The sequence below is a fragment of the Erythrolamprus reginae genome, chromosome 2, assembly GCF_031021105.1.
Source record: "Erythrolamprus reginae isolate rEryReg1 chromosome 2, rEryReg1.hap1, whole genome shotgun sequence".
NCBI classification, from domain to species: Eukaryota; Metazoa; Chordata; class Lepidosauria; order Squamata; family Dipsadidae; genus Erythrolamprus; species Erythrolamprus reginae.
This window is the reverse complement of record NC_091951.1, coordinates 49393036-49420783: the sequence shown is the minus strand read 5'-3', so window position 1 is coordinate 49420783 and position 27748 is coordinate 49393036. Positions and strand designations below refer to the sequence as shown.

General features: G+C 43.2%; 1 protein-coding gene across 2 annotated transcripts in view; it reads left to right on the top strand.

Annotated features, from left to right (window-relative positions):
- Positions 1-27748, top strand: part of FHIT (fragile histidine triad diadenosine triphosphatase) — a 1178051-nt gene that overhangs the window by 1036956 nt on the left and 113347 nt on the right. The window lies entirely within an intron of this gene.

Here is a 27748-nt window from a genome sequence, read left to right as displayed (position 1 = left end):
CGATAATCGAGATCGCGAAAATCAAGGGATCACTGTATTCCAATCTGTGACTTCTATAGTGGCACACTGCTTGCCCTCAGCCTAGAAGAGAATCAAAAATAAAGGCTATTTCAGATGTATTATGTTTGGCATTTTAGAAAGCCGTATTCATATCCCTTCAGCTTCTTGGTTACTATTTCTGCATTTGTTAAGTTGCCATGACATAAATCTCAGCCTTGGCAATTGCAATATTTTTCTCATGTATATTTTACTTAGTTGTACAAGTTCACTTGGAGAAGGAGCAAAATTCAAAATGCACTTGAAACAAGGATCTAGAATTGTATAATGATCCTATGCACGTTGTCCTCCAGTTACAACCATCCATTTAACAATGGTTTAAAGTTACGATTGTATTACAAAATGTGGCTCATGGCTAGTTCTCATACTTACAACTATTGCAATATGATAATCAAACCCAAGAAACCAAGAATGATACAAGTTACTTGAAAATAATTTTTAATTGTAGTTTGTTTAGACAGAAATCTTGCCAGACTAACAGTTGCCTAACTATTACATATAATCCATGTGGGAAGGGAACATATTTTGTTTTTACAAAAATTATAGAATGACATACTAAGCCTTGAGAAAAATACACTCTAATTTCATAAATTTTGCTAAAGTATGAAACTGCTTTCAGGAACAAAGAAATTAGAGGCCCCTGTTAGGACCAAAACTGGATTTAAATAGAATTTACTGGTATGGTGGTTAGCTCAGAGACAACCTCCTGGAACTACTAGCTATAAAAGGTAAATTATAAATAAGGATAGGGGAAGATAAAATTTGGGGAATGGGAAATGTAATCAGGATGGGCAATAATTTATTCACTTTAGGTGCTTCAGATAGGTTGTGATAGTCTGAGTACTTGACCAATGAGAAAAGGGTAGGAGCTAAACCTGCGACAGTGATAGGGAATATAAAGAAAGTATATATTGATGGCTTAATATACCTGCGAGTATGTGATAAACCCTCTTTGCAAAATAATAAATAAAATTACTATAATCAAAAAAGGAGAAGGAGGAGAAGAAGAAGAAAAAAAAAGAAGAAGAAGAGGAAGAGGAAGAGGAAGATTATTATTAATTAGATTTGTATGTTCTTCATATGTTTTGGCCTCCAGTTCCCTAATCATCTTTGTTGGTATTCTCTGCACTTTTTCTCAACATCTTTTTCACAGTGTGGTGACAAAAACTGGATGCACTCTAGATGTGGTCTTACTAAGGCTCTATAAAGTGACATTAGTACCTCAATTGATCTTGACTGTATCCCTCTGTTAATGAAACCTACTAATCCCACATTTTGAACTGTTTGGGAGGATCAGCCTTTCCTCTCTTCCTGCATACCAAAGATTCAAAATTTCCTCATGTCTTTGTTCCCTAGTTTGGAGGGGCCCCCAACTTCCTTCCCTGCAACTCTGGATTACTTTCCCGCAAAAATATCTACATAAAAGTCCAGGGGGAGACAATATGGAGCAGGCTCAGCCTCTCCTCCTTCCGAGGTGGGTAAAAAGAGGACCCAGATTGTTGGGGGACTCTGACTCTGTAAACCACTTCAAGAGGGCTGTAAAGCATTACAAAGCAGTATATAAGTCTAAATGCTATTGCTATTGCTGTGGGTTGTCCACTGCTTCTTTTTCTTTCCTTCTTTACAAAGCATATACAGTGGTACCTCTACTTACGAACTTAATTCGTTCCGTGACCAGGTTCTTAAGTAGAAAAGTTTGTAAGAAGAAGCAATTTTTCCCATAGGAATCAATGTAAAAGCAAATAATGTGTGCGATTGAGGAAACCACAGGGAGGGTAGAGGCCCTGTTTCCTCCCAGGAGATTCCTAGAGAGGCCCCACGGAGGTTTCTCCCTGCCTTTTCCAACCCTGTTTCCTTCCAGGAGATTCCTAGAGAGGCCCCATGGAGGCTTCTCCCTGCATTTTCCGACCCTGTTTCCTCCCAGGAGATTCCTAGAGAGGCCCCACGGAGACTTCTCCCTGCCTTTTCCGGTTACAGTTTTGGAGGTTCGGGTTTGTAAGTGGAAATGGTTCCTGAGAAGAGGCAAAAAAATCTTAAACACTCGGTTCTTATCTAGAAGAGTTCATAAGTAGAGGCGTTTGTAGGTAGAGGTACCACTGTATTTGAGAAACTCCACTGTTAGATTCCTTCTGCAATGGATTCTTACAATTGCATAGCTGAATTAAAAGAATGATAGAGGGACCACTCAATTAGCAATCTCATGGTCATTTAGCAAGCCCATGTCTTATATTCTATAATAATAATAATAATAATAATAATAATAATAATAATAATAATAATAATATATTACACATCCACAGTGGGTTGCAACCCCTAAGCTGACTTTGGCTGTTCTTAGAAAAGCTGAGGTAAGACTAGACCTGGTCACTACTTGACTGAAAAACCACAGGAAACTTCAGTGTTGTGACACCAATACACACTCTGAGGAAAGGAATGAGCCCTTCTGCAGAGCTGCCAATAAACTATATGGATATGCACATGTTTGCTAACATGATCCAGGATCCATGTGAGGGAGTATTTGTCTTTTTAAAAAAATGAGTTTTCAGTGCATTTGGCTTCATTGAACCTAGGAAGCTTAGTTATAAGTGCATTAAAATAGATATGGAATTGAATTGCAATTGAGAGCAGATCTGAATTCCCTTGTGCATTCAGATAGGCTGCAGTCACATATTTTGGCATAGAACTTGGGAGATAATGAAAGCTGGCAGCAGCTGATTTGAATAGGATTTCTGTTTGGTGCAAAGCCTGTAGCTTCTCTGTTGCTGATAGTGGAAAGTCACAAGCAAACAGAGATGTGAATTGCCTTTCTTAGCAATGGAACCCAGTTCCCTGTCTACGCGACCCTTGCGGTTCCACTTGAGATGTTAACGGCATTAGCATATTAGGATCACAGAGGGGAGAAAAAGAGTAGTCTTCTGGGGTAACAGAGTTTGCTTTTTTCTTTTGCCTTCTTCAGGGGCTACGAACTCTATATAATACAAATTGAATCACTGCCCACGTCTCTGAGTGGTTGTCAAGCATCATGCTGCTAAACTGACTCCTTTTGCCAAGAAAAATCCATGCTTCTCTCCACTTCTATTATTCTTCACATAATCCTGTTGTTATGGTAGCTCTCCACGGTTACATTTTTCTTTCCTTTCCCTTCTCCTTTCCTTTCCCCCTCTCCCTTTTGCCCTCTGCCCTCTTCTCTTTCCTTCCTCTTTTTTTCATTTTTTCCTTCCTCTCTCTCTTCTCCCCTCTTCCATCTACCCTTTCCTTCATCTTATTTATTTGTTTGTTTGTTTTGTCAAGTATGTATTAGTGGTATACAGAGATATAATAATATTTACACCCATGATACTAGTAAAAGAGAAACAGTAGGACAGGGGACGGAAGGCACTCTGGTGCACTTATGCACCCCCTTATTGACCACTTAGGAATCGGGAGAGGTCAATAGAGGATAGTCTAAGGATTGGTGAGTTAAGTGATGATACTACAGAGTCTGGTACTGAGTTCCATGCATCAATTACTTGGTTACTCCTTCCTTCCTTCCTTCCTTCCTTCCTTCCTTCCCAACATAGAATTAAATCTGTCTGTCTGTCCATCTGTCCGTCCATCCATCCATCCATCCATCCATCCATCCATCCATCCATCTATCTATCTATCTATCTATCTATCTATCTATCTATCTATTGTGGTTAACTCTGGCCCAGCTCCTGCCCCAAGGACTGTGGATGTGGGGGAGACATCCACATGCTGCAGGCCTGTTTTGCCCCCCGGTGGAATCTGCTGATGAAGGCTCCTCTGACCAAGAAGACATGAGTGACAGGGAGGAGGAGAGTGTGGCAGACAGCTCAGAAGGAGATCAATTATCTCTCTTCTCCTTGGATTCAGAACAAGAGTTAATGATATAGCCACGCATGCGGAGAGCGATGCATAGGCAGCAACAACTGAGAGATTATTATCAAAGAAAATGAGGCCACCTGTGGTTGGGTGGGGCTGGGGTAATTAGTGAGGCTGCTATAAAGAGCAGCCTGTGGGTTTGGCCATTGTGGAGGATTATCTGATCATTGTGTTTCGTGCCTGCCTTGCTGACTTCGACCTTGGTGTGTTGCTTTTTCCCCGCTTTGAAACTAAAGCAGAGCAAAGGGTGTTTCACTTTGTGAAAGAAGAAGGACTGTGAATTGCCTCACAGCTGCAAGCTAAGTATCTCAGAACTGATAAGGGACTTGTACCAATTATCAGTTTGTTTGGAGACGAGTGCTCTTTGCTATACAAAAAGAGGGCTTAGTTTAAGTGAATTTTCGTTATAAAGAACATTGTTTTGAATATTCAAACCTGTGTGTGTCTGAAATTTGTATCTGAATTTTCGGGAGGATTCTGCCAGAGAGCTCGACAGAACATCTATCTATCTGTCTGTCTGTCTGTCTGTCTGTCTGTCTGTCTGTCTGTCTGTCTATCTATCTATCTATATCTATCTATCTATCTATATTTGTATGTCACTCAGGGCAGCTTACAACAATAAAACAGTGTAAAATCAGTTTACAGCAATTGATAATAATATAAAACCCTTAAGTCTCATTCAAACAATCAAACCATATCACATATCCAAATCAAAACAGATTTAGTCCGGAGTTAAAAGATGTCAGTTCTCACGACCTGCCAGCAAACCCAGATTTTCAGGGCATCCTGGAAAGCCAGTAGGATGGAGGCAGTATGGACCTCAAGGGTAGTTGGTTCCAGAGAGCCAGGCTGCTACAGAGAAGGCCCTCCCCCGTGGACCTGCCAACCAACACTGCTTAGTTGATGGGACCCAGAGAAGACCAACCCTGGTCTAATCAGTCGCTGGGAGGTATGTGGCATTAGACAGCCCCATAAATAGTCTGGTCCTAAGCCATGTAGGGCTTTATAGGTGATAACCAACATCTTGAATTGTGACCGGAGACCAAAAGTTTGTTTTGTCTAGGACTGTTATAAGTCATTAAATATATTGTTTTAGAAAACCTTATGAATTAGCTTTGTGGTACGGTTCTCATCATACACAACAGTCAAAGATACTGTATCTAACATCAGAGGAATACTCAGAGATGAATCCCATTAAGTAAGCTTCATGTTGTGTAATCTATCTTGCAGGGTTGTTTGTAAGTTCAAAAGAGAACAACCACCTCCTTGGAAAAAAAGAACAGTGTAACAAGTGGTGTTTCCATGTTTTCAAAGTTGTCCTCTGCACTGTGTGAATGGAAGTTTAATTTAGTCCAATGGGATAATAGACCAAAACATGTCAGATGGGCTTGCAAAGTTTGGGTGTTATTTTTTTCTCTCTGTCAATCTGGAGCTTGTAGTTTTATGCCACCTCAGGAGCTTTTACTGATCCTACTGATTTAGGGATATGAATGAAGGCTGTGAAGCCTATAGAATTTGCCTGTCTTCCAAGCTATCACCTGTTGAAGAGCCATCACCATCACAAGCAAACCATGTCAACCACACACAAAAAAAGAATAATGGAACTAGATATTTTAAAAGAACCAGGTCTGAAGGTTTTGTTTTCCTCTAGATTCCAGCATTGTAATGTACATATCCTTGCCTCCTTGCCTTTCCTAAGCTGCTTAAAACCCACCTCTGCCGCCAGGCATGGGGGAATTGAGATACACTTTTCCCCTAGGCCTTTACAATTTTATACATGGTATGTCTGTATGTATGATTGGTTTTTATATAATGGGTTTTTAACTGTTTTTAGTATTGGATTATTGTTATATACTGTTTTATTACTATTGTTAGCCGCCCCGAGTCTGCGGAGAGGGGCGGCATACAAATCCAATAAATAAATAATAAATATCTTAGCCAATGTCAAGTTTACAAATTTGTTTGAATTTTGTTTTTTAAAGAGATAATCAAATACTCAGCTTTGTTTATTTTTTAGATTTTCTTATCCCATCTTTGTTACAGTGATGGGCTACCAAAAATTTTACTACTATACTGTGGCTGTGGCTTATGCATTTTTTTTCAACATCTTTCACTGTAAATTGGGTGTTCTGGGGTGGAGCTCCAAATTTTGCTATCGGAACTGCATTCCTGACCATTCCGGGAGGAGCCCATCACTGCTTTGTAAGCAACTAAAGGTGGCAAGCATACCTAATACACCTTCCTCCTCCACAACAACTCTGTGAGCTAGGTTGGACTGAGAGAAAGAGTGACTGGCGAAAGTCACCTAGCTGGTTCTCATTCTTAAGGTCGGTCTAGAACTCACAATCTCCTGGTTTCATGGCTAGAATCTTAAATGCTACATCAAACCGGCTCCTTCCTGTTCTGTCTGGGTCCCCCCAGACGCCAACACCAACCAAAAAGAGTATCCAGACACACTGGTAAAAAGCAAAGGCAGTTTATATAATTCAAAGCAAACACAGGTAACAAAAACTGTTCTTACAGACAGGAACACTATGAAGCTTCATAGAGGTTTCACGAAGGCCAGGCAATAAAACAGGATTCTTGCTGGCAAAAACAATGCTGGAGATAATAAAACCCACGCCTCCCCCAAGTCTTCCAGACTTCTAGGCCACAAGCCAAGATCAGAGACGCCAAGAATCGAAGCAAGGTCACAGGACTCCCAGTTGATAACTCTCCACAAGACTGTAAGGGCGGGCCTGCCTTTTCAACCCTGCTGAGGAGAACCACACCCAAACCCAGCTGTTGCCAATTCAAGGATGGAAATACCTTTCTAATTGGCCCCATCTTTGAGCTGCACGTCGCTGCCTCATGTCTATTATAGCCTGTGCGTCTTCATCCAATGAATCCAGGCTACTAGCTGGGGAGAGCCCCCCCCCGGGGGGGTCTCAGGCTGCTCTCCCTCCTCCTCTTCCTGACGTTCATCTCCCCTGTCTGCCTGGTCCTCCCCCTCCTGTTCACTGTCCTCCTCCTCTGGGCATGGATCCGGCAGAGATCCAGCCGGTCCCTGAGGAGCCTCAGGCTGAATCACAACACTTCCTAGGTGTAGCCATATGCCCTTGTAGATAGTTCCACTAGCCATTTCTAACAAGCTTCAATTGATTGATTGTTTGATTGATTATATGCCATTGAGTGATGTTTATTTTTAGCAATCTCATAGATAGATTTTCTCCATTAGAACTTGTCCTTAAACTGGTCTTTTAGGTCTTCCAATTGTGCCCCTTATTGCTGGTTGTATTCCTCCTCTATTTCCTTTCACCTTTCCCATTCTAGACTTTTCTAGAGAGCTGGGTCTTCATATAATGTATCTCAAGTAGGTTAATTTGAGGTTGATCATTTGTGCCCCAGGTGAGAACTGGGTTGAACTGTTCAATGATCCCTTTGTTTTCTTAATTCTCCCCAATATTGTCACAAATATTCCGTGTTTCCAGAGCTCAAAAGTATCAGTACTCTTCCTATCCTTACCCTCTTCAAAATGCAACTTTCACTTCCATAGCGTGTCATTCAGAATACTGTAGCTTGCACAGTTCTGATCTTTGTAAGCATTGACACATCATGGCATCTGAATAAATTTTCAAAAGACTTCTTGGCTGCTCTACCGAGTTCCATTCTGAGTCATATTCCTCTACTGTTGACGGTTGATTTTTAAAAGCCAAAAGGTATAGTAACTAAAATTTTAATATCTTCATTATCAATTCTAGGGCAAGTTGTAGTTATATGTCTGGCTTTTTCTATGTTTCATTTTAGGCTAATGTTTTCACTGCGCTACTTGTAGATATTTTGCATTTTGAGCTGTTTAGAGTAGTGTCATCAGCATAATGCAGTTATTGACATATACAGTAGTTTAAAACAGGTGTTTCAAACTCAAGGCTTGCAGGCTGCATCCAGCCTGTGGGGTGCTTAGATTTGGCCTGCAGACCCACCCTGGAAATAGTGAAGGACTGACCTGCGGTGCCTCTGCCAGCAAAAACAGAGGTTGGGAGGGCTGCATGCCCCTCTGAGCTTTGTTTTTGCTGGCAAAGGACTGCAGGAGGCCACCATGGCAGAAAACAAAGCCTCAACGAGTGACATTAAGCTGGCCACCCCTCTCCTGAGGTCAAACACAACCCTGATGCGGCTCTCAAATTGAGCTTCACATCCCTAGTTTAAGGGAGGAAGGGGAGAAGGAGAGGAAGGAGAAGGAGAAGAAGGAGAAGGAAGAGAAGGAGAAGGAGGAGAAGAAGAAGAGGAAAAGGAAGAGGAAGACGAGGAGGAAGAGGGGGGAGGAGGGGGGGAGAGGAGGGGGGAGGAGGAGGAAGGCTGAGGAAGGAAGTGCCTTTAAATCACATAAATTACATAGGATTAATTACAAGGATTCAAAAATATTTTTTAAAGGCAAAAAAGAATCCCCCCCTCCTTTTCGCTTTAGAATTCAATTTCCTGTTATATAAGCAGGAAATTCTCTTTCTTTCTCTAGTTTCAAGATTACACGTTGTTATTAATTCCATGCTACTACACGGTGTTTTGATGATTTTGTTGAAATTACCATTTTTAATCTGTAAATGAGAATGTATTTGGAAATTAACAAGAGTGAGACAGGTGCTGTATAAATATAAAGGAAAGGGTTGCTGCTCTTATGAACCTTTATCCATGAGTAATTATCCTGTTATGTTAAAGTGGCTCTCCAGAATATTAAAATAATTACAACCAACCATCTCAGCTTTGCTTCCTTCAGATCCTCTAATTGGCTCAGGGTGTTAACTAATTAAACATATTTATATTGTGGGCTTGCTAAAGAAAAGGATGAAGCACTTGTAATTACTGGAATTTGGTGAAATCACATATTTTCTGCAGAGAATAAACATGTAGATTATAGCATTTGAGATGGGCTAATAGCTGGAAACAGCCACGTTAGCATAGCATATTGGCACATCAATCCAGAGAGGACAGTAATGCCCTCAATGGCTGATTTGCCTCCCTGTTTAAATGTTTTTATTTTTTTAATGGAATTGTTTTGTTTCATTTTGGGGCTAAAAATCTGATCTATCTTGTACACTAGACTAAGGGTGGTACAAGTCCCTAGAATAATTTACTTAGAACCTTAGAGTGTAATGGACCCAGGGGTGGGTTCTAACTTACCTCGCTGCTGGTTTGCTTCCTCCTGTACCATGTGGCCACACCTCATGAGCATGTGTGCACATCACAGGCACATGCATGTGCAGTGCCAAAAAATACCCCCCAAAAAAGCCAAAAATAAGAGGGTGATGCATGCACAGTGCCAGAAACTCAGCTTTTGCAAATGCACAGAAGAAAAAAGCCAGAAAAAAAATCCTCCCCCCAAGTTTTTTTTAAAAAATTCCCAAAAAATTCCCCACCAAAAGATGGTGGCATCCATGGTCAGGCACCAACAGAAACGGTTTTGTGACATCATTGTGACATCACCAGCGGCTTGTTACTGGTTCAGACGAACTTGTCTGAACAGGAGGAAACCCCCCCTCTCTCACACACACACACTCCCCAATAAAAATAGTATTTATTTATTTATTTATTTGCTTGCTTGCTTGCTTGCTTGCTTGCTTGCTTGCTTGCTTGCTTGCTTGCTTGCTTGCTTGCTTGCTTGCTTGCTTGCTTGCTTGCTTGCTTACTTACTTGTCCAACAAGTATAGTATTATAGTACATATTAACATAACATAACATAAGTAGAACGTAGTAATAGAAAGGATAATAAGACAGTAGGACAGGGACATTAGGCAGAAAAGTGCACTCATGCACGCCCCTTACAGACCTCTTAGAAAAAGGGGAGAGGTCAATTGTAGATAATGTAAGGTTGAAGATTTTGGGATTGGGGGAAGCAACAACAGAGTCAGGTAATGAGTTCCAGGCGGTGACCACTCTATTGCTGAATTCGTATTTTCTGCAGTGATTCACTTAACAAATGTGGCAAGAAAAATTATAAAATGGGGCAAAACTCAATTAACAAATGTCTTACTTAGCAACAAAAATTTTGAACTCAGTTGTGGTTGTAAGACAAGGACTACCTCTATTAGCTAAACATGGAAACAGGATAGTCATAAGAATCCAAATCTGACTTGTTTGGAAACTGTTTTATCAGAGATGGGGGGGGGGGTTTCCCCCTCAAGATTCCCCCCACCCTCCGGATTTCAATAGTTCCATCTCATTGGTTAACTGTGTTTCTCACATCTAAATTGCTTGCCAGAACTATTTAGAGATTCTCAAAATAGTTTTCTCCACTTGATACAAGGAAATAGCCTTTATTTTCAAATGCTCAGATAGTTACGTGAAACATCCTGTGGTGCTGAAAGTAGACAGAATTACAACAGTTTACAATATGAAAGTTAGAAAGATCAGAGGTTTTGTTTTTCTTATATTTTGTAATTATGACTCCTATCAATAGTGGGTTCCTACTGGTGCAGTAGGTGACTCCATTCCGGTAGCAGCCGCCAGATTGCACAATTTGCACATAACCGCTCCGGTGCCATCCATCAGGTGGCATCATCTTTTTTCCTGAATGTTTTCACTTTTTTACTTCCTGCGCATGCACAGAGGGGATTTGGTCTAATGCATGCGCAGAAGCAAAAAATCATCCAAAACACACGAGATTTTGGTGCATTTTTGCTTCCTGCGCATACATAGAAGCAAATCCCATGGGGGATGCATGCAGGTGTGGGTGCGGGTGTGCTCAAATCAAGAGGATGCAGGTAAGTTTGCAGGGAAGTGCAATCCACTGCTGATTCCCACCTAATCATAGGCTTAACAGATCAATCACCTCTATGTGTCTTACTGACTTTACTGTTAAGAAGAGAGCAAAGAGCACTGAATTATCTGAAAAGTTATCCATTCAGTTTTGATCGCCACGATGCGAAAAGGATGTTGAGGCTCGAGAAAGAGTGCAGAGAAGAGCAACAAAGATGATTAGGAGACAGGCAGCTCAAACATATGGAGAATGGTTGCAGGAACTGGGAGGGAGTCAATCTATTCTTCAAAGCACCTGAGCGTAGAACAAGAAGCAATGAGTGGAAACTAAACAAGGAGAGAAGTAACTTAGAACTAAGGAGAAATTTCCTGACAGATAGAACAATTAATCAGTAATATTGCTTGCCTCCAGAAGTTGTGAATGCTCCAACACTGGAAGTTTTTAAGAAGATGTTGGATAAGGTCCAAGGTCCCTTCCAACTCTGTTGTTGTTATTATTGTTGTTGTTATTATTGTTGTAGTAGTAGTAGAAGTTGTTGTTATGATGATGATAATGATGATGATGATTATTATTATTATTATTATTATTATTATTAGTAGTAGTAGTAGTAGTAGTAATAGTATTGTAACTGTCATAAAAATGATTGTCTTATTTTGCATCTGTAAACAACTTTGCATAAATGATAAAAATACCTGGGATTTTGCACAAAGTAGCCATGTTTAAATTCATAATACCGTGTTTCCCCGAAAGTAAGACAGTGTCTTACTTTCTTTTTACCCCCAAAAGCCCCACTACGTCTTACTTTCGGGGTATGTCTTACATTGGAAAAAAATTGAAAGGGTCCTTTCAGCGGCGCAGCAGCGAGGAGGCGAAGATTGGGGTTTCCCCTTTGCATGGGCGGCGGGGAAGACCCAGGGAAGATTTCTTCGGCCGCCCAGCAGCTGATCTGCTCGGCAGCGCGGTGGCAGGGAGAGGCTTGCGGCCGCCGAGTAGGTGGGAGAGCTCGGCGGCAAGGCACAAAGGATTTCCCTCGGTGCACACGTGGAGCCGCAGACGCATGTCGGAGAAGCGTGTGTCTGGAGGGGAGGAGCCTCTCTGGGCAGTTGGGCAGCCCCACCTGCCTGCCGGAAAGGAGGCAGGCGAAGGAGGGCGCAGCTCCGCCTGCCCGCTCGGCTCGCTTCGGACCAGCGCCGTCCTTCGCCTCGCTGCGGCGCCACCGCCTCTTCCCCGGCTTGGCAAAGCGAAGGACGGCGCTGGTCCGAAGCGAGCCGAGCGGGCGGCCGGAGCTGCGCCCTCCTTCGCCCGCCTCCTTTCCGGCAGGCAGGTGGGGCTGCCCAACTGCGCAGAGCGGCTCCTCCCCTCCAGATGCATGTCGGGGAAGTGGGTCGGTTGCTGGGACGAGCGCCTTTGCTGCAAGCCGCCGCCCGCTTGGCTCGCTTCGGAACAGCACCGTCCTTCGCTTTGCCAAGCCGGGGAAGAGGCGGTGGCGCCGCGGTGAGGCGAAGGACGGCGCTGGTCCGAAGCGAGTCGAGCGGAGGGGAGCGCCTCCTTTGCCTCGACGCCACCGCCTCTTCCCCGGCTTGGCAAAGCGAAGGACGGCGCTGGTCCGAAACGCCACAACCCCTTCAGCGGAAGATGGAGAATTCTCACTCGCAGGAAAAACAATCCAGGCTCACCAACCTGGAAATGCGAGGCGAAGGACGGCGCTGGTCCGAAGTTGTAGAACTTCCATTTTTCCGAGTGACCCCGCATTTCCTGGTTGGCAAGCCTGGATTGTTTTTCCTGCAAGCGAGAATTCTCCATCTTCCGCTGAAGGGGTTGTGGCGTTTCGGACCAGCGCCGTCCTTCGCTTTGCCAAGCTGGGGAAGAGGCGGTGGCGGCGAGGTGAAGGACGGCGCTCCCCTCCGCTCGGCTCGCTTTGGACCAGCACCGTCCTTCGCCTCGCCGCGGTGCCACCGCCTCTTCCCCGGCTTGGCAAAGCGAAGGACGGCGCTGGTCCGAAGCAAGCTGAGCGGGCGGCGGCTTGCAGCGAAGGTGCTCATCCCAGCAACCGACCCGCTTGCGTCTGGAGGGGAAGAGCCGCTCTGCGCAGTTGGGCAGACCCACCTGCCTGCCGGAAAGGAGGCGGGCGAAGGACCAGCGCCGTCCTTCGCTTTGCCAAGCCGGGGAAGAGGCGGTGGCGCCGCGGCGAGGCGAAGGACGGCGCTGGTCCGAAGCGAGTCGAGCGGAGGGGAGCGCCTCCTTTGCCTCGACGCCACCGCCTCTTCCCCGGCTTGGCAAAGCGAAGGACGGCGCTGGTCCGAAACGCCACAACCCCTTCAGCGGAAGATGGAGAATTCTCACTCGCAGGAAAAACAATCCAGGCTCGCCAACCTGGAAATGCGAGGCGAAGGACGGCGCTGGTCCGAAGTTGTAGAACTTCCATTTTTCCGAGTGACCCCGCATTTCCTGGTTGGCAAGCCTGGATTGTTTTTCCTGCAAGCGAGAATTCTCCATCTTCCGCTGAAGGGGTTGTGGCGTTTCGGACCAGCGCCGTCCTTCGCTTTGCCAAGCTGGGGAAGAGGCGGTGGCGGCGAGGTGAAGGACGGCGCTCCCCTCCGCTCGGCTCGCTTCGGACCAGCGCCGTCCTTCGCCTCGCCACGGTGCCACCGCCTCTTCCCCGGCTTGGCAAAGCGAAGGACGGCGCTGGTCCGAAGCAAGCTGAGCGGGCGGTGGCTTGCAGCGAAGGTGCTCATCCCAGCAACCGACCCGCTTGCGTCTGGAGGGGAAGAGCCGCTCTGCGCAGTTGGGCAGACCCACCTGCCTGCCGGAAAGGAGGCGGGCGAAGGACCAGCGCCATCCTTCGCTTTGCCAAGCCGGGGAAGAGGCGGTGGCGCCGCGGTGAGGCGAAGGACGGCGCTGGTCCGAAGCGAGCCGAGCGGGCGGCGGCTTGCAGCGAAGGCGCTCGTCCCAGCAATCGACCCGCACTGAGGGAAATCCTTTGTGCCTTGCCGCCGAGCTCTCCCACCTGCTCGGTGGCCGCAAGCCTCTCCCTGCCACCGCGCTGCCGAGGGAACCGCCGCCAGGGCTGCTGCCGCGCTGCCAAGCAGATCAGCTGCTGGGCGGCTGAAGAAACCTTCCCTGGGTCGTCCCGACATCATCGAGCTCCCACCCCCAGCAATACCCCCGTGTTTCCCCGAAAGTAAGACATATGTCTTACTTTCGGGGTATGGCTTATATTAGCCGATCCCCCTGAAACCCCCGATACGTCTTACAATCGGGGGTGTCTTACTATCGGGGAAACACGGTATGTAAAGATTGTGTCAGCTTCTGAGCATTTAAGAACCCAAGGAAGCCTATAATTTTTCCCGGGGTACCCAAATTTTTACATGCCACTCTATTTATACTTTTTATTTATTTATCACACTTTTCTGTAGTTCAAAGCAGTGTATACAAGGGCATTTTAACCTCAAAGCAGCAATGCTATTAGAAAGAGTGGCCTTCTGGTGTGACTTTATTAACATTTCACTATTTATAGTATAAATAGTATAGGATTTGGATATTCAGTGTAGGATTTGGAGGTTTCAAGTAGGAATTTGAATACAGATCTGTCTAATTCTAGTCCAAAATTGTAACCATATACCATGTTGATTCTCAGTTATGTACCATACAAAGGAGAAAATTAAAACCTTATGACATAGTCTAGAACCTACTCCCCCATTTGTATTTCTCTTCAAGTGAAGGATCATTTTTAATTTTCACTCTATTTTATGTCAAATGCCTGCTCTCTGCTACCTCTGAAAGTTCAACATTTGCCTTCTTTTTTATTATTCTATGCTTTATAGCAGACATAAGTGTGTGTGTTGTGTGAAAAGGGAGCATGTAGCTAGCTATTGTGAGGATCTATGAAGTAATCAATTTGGAATTCAGCCCCTTCTATCTGTTTGACATTTGAGGGTCAGGAGAGCAACTCTTGGACAGATTCAAAATCTATGTGACCATGCCCACAATAGATGATAAAATACAGCTGCATAAAAAGGATGTTTGGGGAGGGGAGGAAACCTTTGCCTTTTATCTTAATAGCCTTTGAGGAAAAGCAGCAGAGGAACTGTTTGAAGGCGGAGGGCTAGCATGCTGCATGGAGGACTTTATTTATTTGTATTATGCTCCTGAAATAATAAAAAAAAAGATAGTGGTTTGGCAGTGAAAAGGAGCCACTTAAAAGCCATCAATCAATTCTAAACCTTCTCAAAGTTCATTCAGAAAGGCACTTTGAAATCGTGTGACGTGAATTGGCCTTACGGGAATGTGGCTTTTCATCAGAACACTGTATTGCCGGTAGTAGGTAAAGGTTTTGCTGTCAAATTGTGTCTGACTCTAGGGTGCAGTCCTTGTCTCCCTTTCTTGGCTGAAGAGCCAGTGTCCTCCGAAGACATTTTCTGTGGTCATATGACCCACCTGGTTTTATGCCAAAAGGCACATGGAACTGAAGTGGTACCTATTGATCTACTTGCATTTGCATGCTTTCAAATGCCCTTATCACCTCAAGGTTCGACTACTGCAATACTCTCTACATGGGGCTACCCTTGAAGAGTATTCGGAAACTTCAGCTCGTCCAAAAGGCAGCCGCGCAAACAGTCTTGGACCTTCCAAGAAATGCCCATATCTCACCATCACTGCATTGGCTACCAATTTGTTTCAGGACACAATTCAAAGTGTTGGTTATGACCTATAAAGCCCTACATGGCATAGACCCAGATTATCTCCGAGACCGCCTTCTGCCGCACAAATCCCAGCGACCGGTGAGATCCCACAGAGTTAGTCTCCTTAGGGTCCCATTGATCAAACAATGTCAGCTGGTGGGACCTAGGGGAAGAGCCTTCTCTGTGGGGGGCCCGGCCCTCTGGAATCAGCTCCCCCCCAGAGATTTGTACTGTCCCCACCCTCCTTGCCTTCCGAAAAGTTTAAAAACTCATCTTTGTCGCCAGGCCTGGGGTTCCTTAGACCTTCCCCCCTGACTCATGAATGTATAGTTTGACTGCTGAATGAATGATATTGATAGATTTTAATTAGAATTTTAATTGTTTTTTAAGGTATAATTGGATTGTTATTATTGTTTCCTGTTTTTCTGTACATGCTGTGAGCCGCCCCGAGTCCTCGGAGAGGGGCGGCATATAAATCCAATTAAATAAATAAATAAAATAAATAAATAGGTGGATAGAAACTGAGGTAAAGAACAGGAGCTCATTCTATAGCACAGCGCTTGGGTCTCAAACTGAGGTGGCTCAAATTCTGTAAGAAGCTGCCCTAACTTTGGAGCTATTCCCATAACTCACAAGTGTGTGCATTGATGCAAATGAACACCAAATTTAAGGATAAAGGAAGAGAATGGTTTAGCCTGCCTTTTAGTGGAAATGTAACTTATTTGCATTTCTTGAACTATTAGCATTAGCATTTAGACTTATATACTGCTTCACAGTGCTTTATTTGACTCACTGCTTGAAGCAAAGTGTTCCAGACAATGTGGCTGATTTCTAAACAGTTTACAGAGATTAAACATTTTACCCCCAACAATCTGGATCTTCATTTTACCAACCTTGGAAGGATTAGATTAGATTAGATTTATTGGATTTATATGCCGCCCCTCTCCGCAAACTCCGGGCGGCTCACAACAATAATAAAAAACAGCACAGTACATAATACCAAATCCAATGCCCACCAATCTAATTACAATTTAAAATTAGTAATCTCATAAAAACAGTATATATAAAAAACAGGCACACAGTCAATCAATCAACAAACAATATGGGCAAGGGGGAGGTGTTTTAGTTCTCCCATGCCTGACAGCAGAGGTGGGTCTTAAGGAGTTTACGAAAGGCAGGGAGGGTGGGGGCAATCCTAATCTCAGGGGGGAGCTGGTTCCAGAGGGTCGGGGCCCCCACAGAGAAGGCTCTTCCCCTGGGTCCCACCAGACGACATTGTTTAGTCGACGGGACCCGGAGAAGGCCAACTCTGTGGGACCTAACCGGTCGCTGGGATTCGTGCGGCAGGAGGCAGTCCCGAAGATATTCTGGTCCGGTGCCATGAAGGGCTTTATAGGTCATAACCAACACTTTGAATTGTGACCGGAAACTGATCAGCAACCAATGCAGACTGCGGAGTGTTGGAGTGATATGGGCATACTTGGAGAAGCCCATAATTGCTCTCGCAGCTGCATTCTGCACGATCTGAAGTTTCCAAACACTTTTCAAAGGTAGCCCCATGTAGAGAGCGTTACAGTAGTTGAGCCTCGAGGTGATGAGGGCATGAGTGACTGTGAGCAATGACTCCCGGTCCAAATAGGGCTGCAACTGGCACACCAGGCAAACCTGGGCAAACGCCCCCCTCGCCACAGCTGAAAGGTGTTTTTCTAATGTGAGCTGTGGATCGAGGAGGACGCCCAAGTTGCGGACCCTCTCTGAGGGGGTCAATAATTTCCCCCCCAGGGTAATGGACGGACAGATAGAATTGTCCTTGGGAGCCAAAACCCACAGCCACTCCGTCTTGTCTGGGTTGAGTTTGAGTTTGTTGACACCCATCCAGGCCCCAACAGCCTCCAGGCACCGGCACATCACTTCCACTGCTTCGTTGACTGGACATGGGGTGGAGATGTACAACTGGGTATCATCGGCATATTGATGATACCTCACTGGGTATCATCGGCATATTGATGATACCTTCCAGGATGGAAGGCTAAGTCAATCTTGAGCCTACTGAGATTCGATCTGCCAAACTGCTGGTAGCTGGTGATCAGCAGAAGTAGCTTGCAGTACTGCATTCTAACCACTGCATCACCAAGGCTCTAGGTAGTATGACTTCTCCTGGTGATTGATTGTTTGATTGATTGTTTGATTACATGGCATTGAGTCAATATTGACTCAGCAATTATATAGGCAAAATGTCTTCAGGATTATCAAAAGACCTTTCAGGCCTTCCAACAGTGCAGCCATTGTCATTGTAATCAAGTCCATTTATCTTCCTGATGACCCCGTTCTTCTTTACTTTACTTTCTCCTTTCCCAACAATGCGGACTAGGTTTTCACATTATGTGTCCAAAGTATAATTTGAGCCTGATTATATGTCCCTTGATTGAGAACTCTTGATTATTTTCCTTTTTTCCTGTTGTCTATCTATTGTATTTTCAGAAGTCTTCTTCAACACCAAATTTCAAAAGTGTCAATACATTTTCTATTTTGTTTCTTTAAAAATCCATAGAGATTTGCAGTTGTATAGATTTCCCAGCAAGACATTATGCAAGACACTGGAGTGCTCAAAAACATCAAATACGTGTAAACATGTGGATATGCAAAGCAGGCATAATTCTTGTTGGTGCTTGGCTCTAGCCATTGGCAACAGCATTATTTGACTCACTGCTTGAAGCAACGTGTTCCAGACAATGGGGCTGATTTCTTAAAGTGTCAAGCAGGGATAAGGACATGGGACACTATGAACAGTCATTTCCTAGCAAATAATTTCTACCTATTAGCAGAGAGACGGACAAAGGGGAGAGACATGGCTCTTTTGATCCCATAAATAAAAGAGGTACACCCCTTCACTCAGTGGTTCTGCTTTGATGATGAAATTCAATAGAGTTCCCTTTGAAACAAATCTTCCCACTGAAAATATGTTTTCCATAAAGAATCCTAGATGCAAATGACTTCATAGAGCTGCAGTGGTTCTCAACCTGGAGGTTGGGACCCTTTTGGGGTTGCCTAAGACCATGGGAAAAGACAAATTTCCCACGGTGTTAGGAACTAATGCTTCTATTCTGGTGCCTTGGAACATATTTTTACAATCCGACCCATCAGGTGTTTACAGTGGGGGTGTCCCTCTGACCTTCCTGCCAATCAACCTAAAACTCTGTTGGGAGAATTGGCACTATACTTATGTTTAGGGGTCATCATAACATGAGGAACTGTATTAAGGAGTCACTGCATTAGAAAGGTTGAGAACCACTAGCTCTAGCTGCTAGAATATCATGGGACATATTGTTATATACAACTGATCAAGATTTTGCTCAGGGGTAGATAGCAATATTTTAAAGGGAGTTGTGTGCTTTGATAAGCAGGAAAATGCCAACTTTTCTGGGACAGCAATGGATCATGCCCCACATTTCCCAATTGTACCACAACTAATCACAATGATCTACTGTATGGTGATTTTACAGAAGATGCTGTTGAAAAGGCACTACACAACCTAAAACCATCTCTATCTATTGCCCCTGATTGATTATGTGCCTACCTCCTTAAAAGCTCTCAACCACCATAGCAGAACCTCATAGCATAATTTATTAAATATCTTTAAGAATCATCTCCTTACCTAATTTATGGTCATTAGCCATGGTCATCCCTATCTTTAAAAGGGAAGATGCCAGCCTAGTTGAAAATCACACCGCAATCTCATTATGTTTAGTGATGGGCGAACCCAATGATGTTCGGGTTCGGCAAGTTCAGATTAACTTTATGCAAAATTTGGCCGAACCTGAACTGAACCCGAACGGGGAATCCCACCAAGAGATTTTGGGGGCGGAGCTTTGACGTCACGTATACCGGCAGGTTGCTAAGGACACTAAGGTGATCACTTCCTGGATTCCACCTTGGAATCCTTAGCAACCTGCCGGTGACGTCAAGGCTCCGCTCCCAGAATCTCTTCATGGCAGGGATTCCCCAGCTCCTTCAAAGAGAGGTCTTCATGTAAAAATAAACATTGCGGCACTGCAAGCAAAGGGCGGTCCTTTCACGTAAAAATAAACAGACCAGAATATCTCCAAGACCACTTCTGCTGCACGAATCCCAGCGACCGGTTAGGTCCCACAGAGTTGGCCTTCTCCAGGTCCCGCTGACTAAACAATGTCATCTGGCGGGACCCAGGGGAAGAGCCTTCTCTGTGGTGGTCCTGACCCTCTAGAACCAGCTCCCCCCAAATATCAGAATTGCCCCCACACTCCTTGCCTTTCGTAAGCTCCTTAAAACCCACTTCTGTCATCAGGCATGGGGGAATTGAGATATTCCTTTCCCCCCAGGCCTATACAATTTATGCATGGTATGTTTGTGTGTATGTTTGGCTTTTAATAAGGGTTTTTAGCTATTTTAAATATTTTAAATATTAGATTTGTTATACGCTGTTTTATTATTGTTGTAAGCCGCCCCGAATCTACAGAGAGGGGTGGCATACAAATCTAATAAATAAATAAAATAAATAAATAAATCTATTCTGAGGAGTCTAGCCCTTAATACTTTCCTATTCAATGGCTAACTGCGGCCTTTGTGTTCCAAATAGTTGCACCTTCCAGGATGAACTCAGATATGGCCGTGTCTACATTTTTATTTAAGGTTTTGCCAGCTGTAGGCACCATCCAATCAGATAAAACATGATGAAAGAAGCCATGTTAAGTAAGTGTGAATCTTGTTGAGTGTGTGAATCTGACTATAAATAATATAACAAGTCTTTATTACAATGGCAACCACTTTGTTTTCCTGAAGTATATAACAGAGGTCCTCAACCCTGGGCCGCAGTGCGTGACCCATTCAGAACCAGGCCATGCAAGTGGCAGGTGAGCATGTGTATGCAAGCAGCACCATTTGCACAAGCGGTGGGCGCTCACACTCGTGTGCACAGCTCCATTTGCACAAGCAGTGGGCACTTATGCTCATTCCTGCTGCTCACAAAAACCAATTGCCTCTCCCTCCCCTAGCCAGTCTACCAAGCTAGAAAGGTTGGGGAACCGCTATCTTAAAATACCCCTAGCCACCAGATTGATAGAAGAGCATGGCTGATAGTTTTTCTGCTGCTGTTGCTGGCTGTCCTAGTGAAGAAGGAACACTGTTACACACTTCTGCATTCTGAATTCAGGAGACAAAATGTTCTCCATCCTCCTGAACAAATTATTATTTTGGTAAATGTCCTTTCAGCACTTAAAGTAAACATGTATTTTGAAGGGAATGATTTAAACGTTAACAGTTACCCAACACATTTCTTTCTCTCTGCCAGCCTGAAAAATCTGCCAGGCATCTTGGTGATTGTTAAGAAAGTGTTCTTTTTTTAAAAGAAATATTATTTTTCTCCACTATAAAACTATACATATACCCTAATTCATAACAATATATGCTGCTTCGAGTCTCCAGAGAGGGGCAACATACAAATCTAATAAATAATAATAAATAATACAATAATGCCATGGGAAAGGAAAGCTAAAATGTTTAAAGCTACATCTATGAAATGTTGGAAATGTCAGGAAATACCAGGTTCTTTTTATCATACGTGGTGGACATGTGCAGAAGCTAAAGCATATTCGAACTCAATTCAAATGTGGATAGAAAAAATGGTGAGACAATGTATAGAGCTGAAACCAGAGATATTCCTGCTGGGTATATTACCATAGAAATGTAATAATGAAAATACATATTTAATTATTCATATAATCACAGCAGCCAGAATTGCATTTGCAGAAAAATGAAAAACAACGAAAGTCCCTTCTGAAATTTAAAAAATACTGCATTGTGCAGAAATGAATAGATTGACAATGAAAATTAAAGATAAGGAAGATTCTGAATACTATAATGTATGGGGGAAATTTAATGATTGGTTAGAAAACGAATATGTATAGAAAACAAGTAACATTGATAAAATTTGAGGAAAATAGATAATTGAAGGTGGTAGATCCAGTGACAAAATCAGATAGTTGACGCAGCATTAAGATAGTATTAATATACTTAGGAAAATATAAGATACAGTATATGCATAGATATGGATACCAGGGGGAAAAAATTTAAAGAGTTGCACTGATAATTAAATGAATTTAGGATATAGGTTACCTGTAAGATGGATTGTGACCCAGGGAAGGGACAAGAGGAGAAAAAGGAAGTAGAGAAGGAAGGAAAGGAGGGAAGAGGAGGAAAATAGGAAGGTAGGAGAGAAGGAGAAAGAAGATAGAGGGAAGAGATGGACACAAGGAAGGGAGTGATATGACATAAAGGGGAAAACAGGTAATAAAAGTATAAAAGGTGCTAATTAGGAGGATGGTTTATTTTTTATTGAAGAAATGTATAACTATATTATTATTATTATTATTATTATTATTATTATTATTATTATTATTATTTATTAGATTTGTATTCTGCCCCTCTCCGAAGACTCGGAGCAGCTTACAACAACAAAAACGGTACAAATCCAATGATTAAAAGACAATTTAAAACCCTTAATATAAAAAACAGTCATACATCACAGACAAACCATACATAAAATGGAAACGACCCATAATTGGGGAATCAATTTCCCCATGCCTGACGGCAGAGGTGGGTTTTAAGGAGTTTGCAAAAGGCAAGGAGGGTGGGGGGGCAATCCTAATCTCTGGAGGGAGTTGATTCCAGAGGGTCAGGGCTGCCACAGAGAAGTCTCTTCCCATTGTTTCGTCGACGGGACCCGGAGAAGGCCAACTCTGTGGAACATAACCGGTCACTGGGATTTATGCGGCAGAAGGTGGTCCTGGAGGTATTCTAGTCCGATCTCATGAAGGGATTTATAGGTCATAACCAACACTTTGAATTGTGACTGGAAACTAATCGGCAACCAATGCTAACTGCAGAGTGTTGGTGCGACATGGGCATTTTTGGGAAAGCCCATGATTGTTCTCGCAGCTGCATTCTGCACAATCTGAAGTTTCCGAACACTCTTCAAAGGTAGCCTCATGTAGAGAGCATTACAGTAGTCGAACCTCGAGGTGATGAGGGCGTGAGTAACTGTGAGCAGTGACTCCCGGTCCAGGTAGGGCCGCAAATGGTGTACCAGTTGAACCTAGGCAAACGCTCCCCTCGCCACAGCTGAAAGATGTTTCTCTAATGTAAGCTGTGGATCGAGGAGGATGCCCACGTTGCGGACCCTCTCTGAGGGGTCAGTAATTCCCCCCCAGGTAATGGACGGACAAATGAATTGTCCTTGGGAGGCAAAACCCACAGCCACTCCATCTTATCAGGGTTGAGTTTGAGTCTGTTGACACCCACCCAGACCCTAACAGCCTCCAGGCACCGGCACATCACTTCCACTGCTTTGTTGACTTGATATGGGGTGGAGATGTACAACTGGGTATCATCGGCATACTGATGATACCTTACCCCATGCCCCTGGATGATCTCACCCAGCGGTTTCATATATAAAACATTTTATACAAATTTTCTTTATTTGCTGTTGCCATGGTCAATTTATAATTTATTTCCCAAAGCTGTTGCCATTTATCCAGTTCTATAGTATGACCAAAATTCCTTGCCCATTTAATCATTCATTTCATTTGTTCTTACTCTAAATCAGTATATAATAAGTAGTTTTACCCTTTTTAATTAGTCTTTCATCCATTCCTGGGAGTATTTCATCTAATTCTGTCATTTCTAAATTGATACCCTCCATTTTAATATCTTTATCGTATCTTGACTGCAATTGCATTCTCGTGTACCAATCCATCTTTATTCCTTGTTTCTCCAACTCTTGAGTAGATTTCAATTCCCACTTATCTGTTAGGATATCTTTATATCGTGCAATATTTCAGTGTTCTGAGTGTGAGAGCAACTGTTAATTCCTTTGGGAAATAGAAAATACTACTGTCCATACGAAGCTGGAACGCTGTTGGCTGTTATATTGGGCGCTCCTAATCATAGAATTCTTTATTGGCCAAGTGTGATTGGACACACAAGGACTTTGTCTTTGGTGCATATGCTCTCAGTGCACATAAAAGAAAAGATACATTTGTCAAGAATCATGAGATACAACACATAATGATTGTAATAGGAGTCAAATAAGCAATGAAGAAACAATCAATATTAATAAAAATCTTAAGGATACAAGCAACACGTTACAGTCATACAGTCATAAGTGGGAGGAAATGTGTGATAGGAATGATGAGAAAAAACTAGTAATAATAGTAGTGCAGACTTAGTAAATAGTTTGACAGTGTTGAGGGAATTATTTGTTTAACAGAGTTATGGTGTTTGGGGAAAAACTATTCTTGTGTCTAGTTGTCTTGGTGTGCAGTGCTCTGTAGTGATGTTTTGAGGGTAGGATTTGAAACAGTTTATGTCCAGGATTCGAGGGTTCAGTAAATATTATCTCAGCCATCTTTTTGACTCGTGCAATATACTGGTCCTCAATGGAAGGCAGGTTGTCAGCAATTGTTTTTTAATAAGGATGGAGGAGCTCTTTCAGCAATAAAACCCCCATTTCATTAGCTGCTTTTGACAACTCTATACTTTTTTACTCTCCCCAATATATAAAAATTTGTAGTAATATGGTTAGTAGATTTACTACAGCATATGCTAAGAAACTCACAGCTTGTGACATCCTTGTGTACTGGAAGTGGATACCAAGACCACTCCAGCTATATCATTTATTTATTTATATTATATATTTTTATAAATTCCACCTTTAGAAACATAGAAACATAGAAGACTGACGGCAGAAAAAGACCTCATGGTCCATCTAGTCTGCCCTTATACTATTTCCTGTATTTTATCTTACAATGAATATATGTTTATCCCAGGCATGTTTAAATTCAGTTACTGTGGATTTACCAACCATGTCTGCTGGAAGTTTGTTCCAAGGATCTACTACTCTTTCAGTAAAATAATATTTTCTCATGTTGCCTTTGATCATTCCCCCAACTAACTTCAGATTGTGTCCCCTTGTTCTTGTGTTCCATTTCCTATTAAAAACACTTCCCTCCTGAACCTTATTTAACCCTTTAATATATTTAAATGTTTCGATCATGTCCCCCCTTTTCCTTCTGTCCTCCAGACTATACAGATTGAGTTCATTAAGTCTTTCCTGATACGTTTTATGCTTAAGACCTTCCACCATTCTTGTAGCCCGTCTTTGGACCCGTTCAATTTTGTCAATATCTTTTTGTAGGTGAGGTCTCCAGAACTGAACACAGTATTCCAAATGTGGTCTCACCAGCGCTCTATATAAGGGGATCACAATCTCCCTCTTCCTGCTTGTTATACCTCTAGCTATGAATAACTCAAAGCAGCCAACACATAATACTTCTCCCGCCTCCTATTTTTCCCACAACGACAATCCTGCGAGATGGGTTGGCCTCAGAGAGAAGGAGTGACTGGTCCAAAATTACCCTTTTTTCTTTCATGTGTAGGCCGGGACCAGAACTCACAGTCTCCTTGTGATTGTCCAGCATCTAGGCCAAACAAGCTCTTCCAAATTGACAATCCCAAAGTTCAGGATTCTTTCATTTCTGAATGCTCTTTGAGCAATATAAACACATCTCCACCCTGTGTCCTTCCATAGAGGTGGTTGCTACAACTTGTAATCCTGTCAGAAAGAGCCCCTCCCCCTTCTCCTCTTTTCATTTTATGCAGAGTAATAAAACTCGCATTGTGGCATCAGGCATTAGGATTAGCAATGCCGGGGCTTTAAGGCTGTTTCAGAGCTGCTAGTCAAAGCAGCTCGAATCGCTTGCGTGCTGCGTGCACAATTATGTTTGCTACATGGAGGGAAGGATTTATGTTTAAACACTATTAATATTGGAGGGACATCTGCAGCATAAAAGGAATTTAAGTTAAATAAAAGATTGGATTTCTCTCCCTTGTAATACTAATCTGGCATTATTAATTGATTTTAAGTTTTTTTTTTCTCCCCATTGTTGATTACTCCATTGGGTGTTCGCAAAGGGAAGTGTTACTTCTTATTAGAGTATCTGTTTCTCGTTTTCATTTATGTTTGATTTGTTTGAAGAACGGGAGATTAAGATTTTATGTGGAAAGCAGTTGGGCATCTCGAATGCTAAGCAGAAGACTCTTCCGAGGAAAAGAGCAACCAAAATGATCAGGGGTCTAGAAACCAAGACCTACGAAGAGAGACTGCGGGAACTGGGCATGGATAGCCTAGAGAAAAGGAGGGCCAGAGCAGATATGATAGCAGTCTACAGGTACACGAGGGGTTGCCACAGAGAGGAGGGGATCACTTTATTCTCCAGGGCACCGGAGGGCCGGACGAGGAACAACGGCTGGAAGCTGACCAAGGAGAGATTCAACCTGGAAATGAGGAAGAACTTCCTGACAGTCAGAACGATCAACCAGTGGAACAACCTACCAGTGGACGTTGTGAACTCCAATACTCTGGACATTTTTAAGAGGAAATTGGACTGCCATTTGGCTGGGATGCTATAGGGTTCCTGCTTAGGCAGGGGGTTGGACTTGATAACCCGCATGGTCCCTTCCAACTCTAAAAATAAATAAATAAAACTTTGTGATGACGGAAAAGGCTCCAGAGAAAGGATTAGAGGCTATGCATTTAGGCAAGAAAAACAAATCGCACAGGTACTCAGTGTTCCCTCTAATTTTTTTTTGGGGGTGGGGGTGGAAAAGTATAGTGTCTGAGCGGCAGTCCCTTCGGGACTGGGCGGCACAGAAATAATAGATAGATAGATAGATAGATAGATAGATAGATAGATAGATAGATAGATAGATAGATAGATAAACAAAGAAACAAACAAAAAACCCACCCTGTTTTGCCTCAGAGAATTTCAAAATAAAATATTGTACTGTGTGTCTATAACAGTGAGCTCATAATAGGGCAACTCTATCAATATCAAAATGCCACTTAAATAGTTGAGCTAGTTTCAAACTAGATTTTGATTTTCTTTCTCTCTTCCTTACTCCCATTCTTTTTCTTTCTCTTTTCCTTCCTCTCTTTTTTCTATCTGTTTCTCTCTCTTCCTCTCTTCCGCTCTCTCTCCTTCCCTCTCACTCTTTCCCTCTCGGCTTCTGGGCAGGTTTGGAAAACTCTGAGTTGATGATGATTTTTAAGTGAGTGATTGCTCACTGCTCAGCTTAGAGGGAACTATGGGTACAATATATGTGGTACCTTGCTCAACAGTAGTAACCATGCCGCTCCGAGTCTTTGGAGAAGAGCGGCATACAAATCTAATAAATAAATAATAATAATAATAATAATGTGGGGGGACCTTGGAGTCCTAATGGAAAACCATTTAAATATGAGCCAACAGTGTGCAGCAGCTACCAAAAAACCCAATACAGTTCTAGGCTGCGTTAACAGAGGGATAGAATTAAGATCACATGAAATGTTAATACCACTTTATAATGCCTTGGTAAGGCACTTGGAATACTGCATTCAGTTTTGGTCACCATGATTTATTTATTTATTTATTTTTATTACTTAGATTTGTATGCCGCCCCTCTCCGAAGACTCGGGGCGGCTCACAACATGTAGAAACAAATCATAAGCAATCAGACAAATTTAAAATATTTAAATATTTAAAAAAACCCATATGCTAACAGTCACACACACAGACATACCATGCATAAATTAAACGTGCCCAGGGGGAGATGTTTCAGTTCCCCCATGCCTGACGGCAAAGGTGGGTTTTAAGGAGTTTACGGAAGGCAGGAAGAGTAGGGGCAGTTCTAATCTCCGGGGGGAGTTGGTTCCAGAGGGCTGGGGCCGCCACAGAGAAGGCTCTTCCCCTGGGGCCCGCCAACCGACATTGTTTAGTTGACGGGACCCGGAGAAGGCCCACTCTGTGGGACCTAATCGGTCGCTGGGATTCGTGCGGCAGGAGGCGGTCTCGGAGATATTCTGGTCCGATGCCATGATGCAAAAAGGATGTTGAGACTTTAGAAAAGCTGCAGAAAAAAGCAACAAAAATGATTAGGGGACTGGAAGCTAAAACATATAAAAAACAGTTGCAGGAACTGGGCATGCTTAGTCTTATGAAAATAAGGTCTAGGGGAGACATGATAGCAGTGTTCCAGTATCTTAGGGATTGCCACAAAGAAGAGGGAGTCAAGCTATTATCCAAAGCATCTGAGAATAGGACAAGAAGCAATGGGTGGAGTTGTCCACTAGTCTTAAAGCTGAAGACCCCTGCGTTAGGGCTACAATGGTCTTCAAACCTGGCGAGTTTAAGACTTGTGTACTTCAGTTCCCATTCCTGAGCTAGCATGACTGAAGGAGGAATTCTGGGAGTTGGAGTCCACAAGTCTTAAAACTGTGAAGTTTGAAGTTTGTAAAAAGTGTGCATGGTTGTAAAAAGTAGAT